Below are 4,962 nucleotides of genomic sequence, written 5' to 3' on the forward strand. Positions count from 1 at the left end.
GGATACATAGTGTGTCAACAAACAAACAAACAAACAAACTGAAAATTTGGTAAGAGAAGTACTCTGTCCCTCACTAATCCCAGCTCAATGAGGCAGATTCCAGACTGCTATAATCTGTAACCCAGGCTCCCTCTCCTTCAACTGCCAATCAGAGGGCTATTTTCTCAAGGGGGGCGGGACTTTAGTGTGTGTCATCCTAGTCAGAGCTGCTTGTTGCTGAGACAAATTTCTGGATGAGTGCACCTGATAAACTGGCCCCAGAGCTTTTAAGTTAATTAATTAATTAGGTTTTTTTGGTTTTTTTTGTTTTTTTTTTTTTGGTCTTTTTGAGACAAGAGTCTCACTATGCAGTTCAAGCTGGCCTTGAGCTCACTTTGTAGCCCAGGCTGGTCTTGAACTCACAATGATCCTCCTGCCTCAGCCACCCAAGTGCTGGAATTACAGGTGTGTGCCACCACGCCTGGCATTTTTTTGTTTTTCTAAGACAGGGTCTAACTGTATAGTTTAGGCTGGCCTTGACTCACTGTGTAATACATGCTCATTTTGAACTTTTGGCAATTCTCCTGCCTCAGCCTCCCAAGTACTGAGATTTTTTTTTTTTGTCTTTTTAAAACAGAGTCTCACTATGCAGTTCAGGCTGGCCTTGAGCTTGCTTTGTAGCCCAGGCTAGTCTTGAACTTGCAATGATCCTCCTGCCTCAGCCTCCCTCCCAAGTGCTGGGATTACTGGTATGCCTCCCTCCCAAGTGCTGGGATTACTGGTATGCACCACCATGCCCAGCTAGTGCTTGGATTATAGATATGTGCCACTATAACTGAATTTTTATTTTGAGACAGGGCCTCACTGAGTTGCTAAGTTGTGGAGGCTGGACTCCAATTTGTGATCCTCCTGCCTCAGCCTCCCAAAGTGCTGGAACTATAGGCATGCACCACCAATGCTAATGGGGCACTTTTCTTCCACCCAGTCCCTACTTGTGGAATAGGGTCAGACATCCTGAAATAACTTCGGCTCTGACTGCTCTTGCCTCAGCCCAGCTTGTGAGGTGGTGCCGCAGCAGTGGCAGGGGGAAGCGGAGACCTCAGGCTAGTTTGTTCCCCTGTCTCCCCATCCTCTTCGGCCAAGTGCTCCGTCCTAGAGTGGGGTGTTACAGGGATGATATCAGAAGCTCCAAATACGATATAAGAGAAATAATTATATCTCCCAACCTGTTAGATGCCTGATGTGCCGAGTTTGTGTTGCCATGGTCCCCTTTTCCACCCCCAGAGCCCCTGGCTCAGGGTTTCAACCCCCAGTCCTGGGTATTGAGTCCAGAGAGCATTAAGCTACATTCCCAGCCCTTTTAAAGATTTCGAGACAGTGCTTTGCTAAATTGCCCGGGTTGATCTCCAATTTGCAAGCCTCCTGCCTCAGCTTCTGGAGTAGCTGGGATTATAGGTATGTGGAATATTATAGGTATGTGGAATATTATAGGTATATTCCTACCACCACTCCCTGCTAGGTCAAGAATTTTGCTCAAGGAAAGAAGCAGGTCTTAGAACAGGTTGTTCCTGGTTGGAGGTATAGCTCAGTGGAAGAGTATATCCGGGAGGCCCTGGGTTTATTCCCCAGTGCAGCTAATCTTTTGCTAAGGAAGTAACATCATCTGCAACACATTATGAAGTTCATGCATAAGGGTATTTTTTCCCTTCTAAGGGTGGGTACTCTTGAGAATGGTGGAAGGTAGTGAGAAGCAGTTGGAATTTTTGTGGGTTTAATGGAGAGTCAGCCTACACCAGTTATGGGCGAATCTTTCAGAGATCTAATGCCCAAACTGCAACTCAAAACCCACTTATTTGTCGCAAAGTGCCAACACTGCAATTAAAGCGGAATATAGTACCAGCGTTTTAGATTAGAAAAGAACAACTGTTATCCGAGGCTGCTGGGGTGACTTAGCTCTTGTGCCAACAGAGAGGGCTCTGTGTGCCCACTGTGGCCGTATGCCATAGGTTCGCCACCACTGGCGTAGACTGTAGATCTCCCAGTTTGTAAGGAATACCAGGGACTAAGACAGAGGGGAAGAGCCTTACAGGGTTAGGAACAAATATCAAACATTGACCACAGAAATAGTTCCCTCAAAACAGCTCTAAGCATAGGTGCATACACCTGTAATCCCAGAATTCAAGAGGCTGAGGCAGGAGGGTCGCCATGAGTTCAAGGTCAGCTTGGGGTCCATAGCAAGACCCTATCTCAGAAACAACCCCCTACCCCCAAAAGAACCAGCTGTAATTTGGTAGGGTTAGTTTGTAGAAGAATTAGTGGAGGTGAAAGCCTGGGTATGGTCATGGAAAGACAAGGGAGTCCTGTAAAACTGTGTCATCTCAGGGTGACTGTGGACATACCCAAAGCTACACCTCCTTGAGGAGGAACATCATAGGCTTTGACACCTTGTAGAGAGAAATAGATTTCATTAAAATCATCTGGCCAGAGGCCGGGGATATAGCTCAGCAGCACAAGCATCTGCCTAGCAAGTGCAGTCCTGAGTTCAATTCCCAGTACCAAAAAAAAAAAAAAAAAAAAAGAATCTGCCCAGTCACGGACAAATAAACAAGCAAATAGTATGCCGGGGCGGCGCAGGGGGGAGGCACTAGTCCCTGGAGTCGCCACAATACATTGTCTGTAACGCCCAGTTTCCATCAGGTGTGGAGATGCATGCCAGTAATCCCAGCCCTCAGGAGGCTCAGGCAGGAGGATCATTACAAGTTTGAGAACAGCCTGGACTACATAGTGAGTTCAAGGCCAGCCTGAACTATGTTAAAGAAATAAATAAAAAATTCAGAGAGGAGCTCAGTAGTAGATTTAACTTACAGATGGATTAATAAAAGTGAAAATAGGGAGGCTGAGACAGGAGGCTGAGACAGGAGGATTAGCACAAATTCCAGGCCAACCAGGGCTACATAGTGAGTTCAAGTCTATCCTGAACTGCATAATGAGACCCTGTCTTAAAACAAGAAGAAAAACAAAAAACAAAAATAAACCTGCCCAAAGAAATACAAAAAGGGGGAAAATAAGACGTACTGAAGGAATCCTTAAGGCTGAAAGTGAGTGAGCTGAGACAGAATTCAAACACACATACGATCCCCCCAAAGCATTGATAAATATAATTATAAAAGATAATGATGCATATTTTTTCTCTTATTTAAGAAATAATAATATGTATATAGTGTACTGTTGGGCTTGCAAGAGATAGAAGTGTAATGTGTGTGTAATGTACTTGCCATTGATGGCGCAAGGAGGTAATGTAGTAGGCTAAGGAACTGAGTATGGACGGTAAGATGGTAACTATAACAATGAGTCGTTGGGTATTACGTTTAGTAAATGTAAGATGTGTAACAATAATAACGCAAAAAGAGAGAAGGGCAGTGGGCCTCTGTAGGAGTAATATTCTGTATATCACTGGAACTAAACTAGTATAAATCTGAGGGTGATTCTGGTAAGTCAGGATTATTTGCAAAACTCTAGAGCAAGTACTAAAAAAATCTAAAACTATGGTGAAATAATCTTTAAAATTTTAAATTTCTCATTAAATGGCCTCATAAGTCAGATCAAGGAGTGAAGAAGGAATAGAGGAACATAAAAAAAGCATGAAACAGAAAAGGCAATCTGGCAATTGATGACAAATAACTAGAGAACTCATACAGCGGCCAAATTCCTAGAAAGACGTAATTGACTGTAGAAGAGAGACCTTCTGAGTAACAGGATATCTGCTCTGACCACTTCCACTCCACATTGCACTAGAGGTTGTAGCCATTGAGGTTAGGCAAGAAAATGCAGTAAAAGACACTCATATTGGAAAGAAAGAAGTACAACTGTTTGCAGATGACATGGTCTTGTATATAGACCCTGAGGAATCTATTAAAACTATTAAAACTAATCAGTGGCAAGGTTATAGGGTACAAGATCAATATATATATATGCAAAAAGTTGTAATTCTGTGTATGTGCAGTGAACAATCTGAAAATGAAATTAAATAAATTTCTTTTACAGTAACTTCAGGGCTGGGGATTTAGCTCAGCGACACAGTGCCTGCCTGGCAAGCATGAGGTTGTGAGTTCGATTCCTGGTACTGGAAAAAATAAATAAATACAGTAACTTCAAAAAATGTAAAATACTGGGCTGAGGGTATAGTTCAGTGTTAGAACTTTTGCCTACCATGTGCAAGGCCACAGATTTGATCCTTAGTACTGCACTGCAGAAACAAACAATCCCAGTCCCCCAAAACAAAAAAGTTAGAAATGAAGTTAGTAAAAGAAATGTAAATTTATACTATGAAAACTCTCAAACACTTCTGAAAGAAATTAAAGTCCTAAATGGAAAGACATCCCCAGTTCATGGATGGTATAACAGTTAACATTGATAAATTAGGAATATTCTAAAAATTGATCTACACATTCAACATAATGTGTTGATCTACTCCAGTATTCCAGTTTACATTTTTATAGAAACTGACAAACTAATTGTAAAATTCCTATGGGATGCGAAGGACCCAGAATACCTAGAAAGCAACCTTGAACAGAACAAAGTAGGATTCATATGTCCCAATTTCAAAACTTAATACATGCAATCCCAGCACTTGGGAGGCTGAGGCAGGAGAATTGCCATGAGTTCAAGACTAGCCTGGGCTGCAAAATGAGTTCAAGGCCAGCTAAAACTGCATAGTGAAACCCTGTCTCACAAAGACCAAAAACAAAAACAATTTTAATATAAAATAATCATAACCAGGACAGTGTGGTACTGGCATAAGGATAGAAATAGAAATCTGTGGATTAGAATTGACAGTTTAGAAATAAAGCTGTATATCTAAAATCAGATGGTTCTCTTTTTCTTTTTCATAGTGAGACTTAATTTATCCCTTTCTTTTTCTTTTTTTTTTTTTTTTTGGTTCTTTATATAGTCTAAATATTAGTCCTTTTGTTTCAGGATTAG

The 4,962-nt window shown here is 41.7% G+C and overlaps 1 protein-coding gene across 3 annotated transcripts in view; it reads left to right on the forward strand.

Moving 5' to 3' along the window:
- Nf2 (neurofibromin 2 (merlin)) overlaps positions 1–4,962 on the forward strand; it is an 87,866-nt gene that overhangs the window by 3,320 nt on the left and 79,584 nt on the right. The gene's annotated exons all lie outside the window — the stretch shown is intronic.

This window comes from Chinchilla lanigera, unplaced genomic scaffold, assembly GCF_000276665.1.
Source record: "Chinchilla lanigera isolate Chin_1 unplaced genomic scaffold, ChiLan1.0 scaffold00054, whole genome shotgun sequence".
Taxonomy (NCBI): domain Eukaryota; kingdom Metazoa; phylum Chordata; class Mammalia; order Rodentia; family Chinchillidae; genus Chinchilla; species Chinchilla lanigera.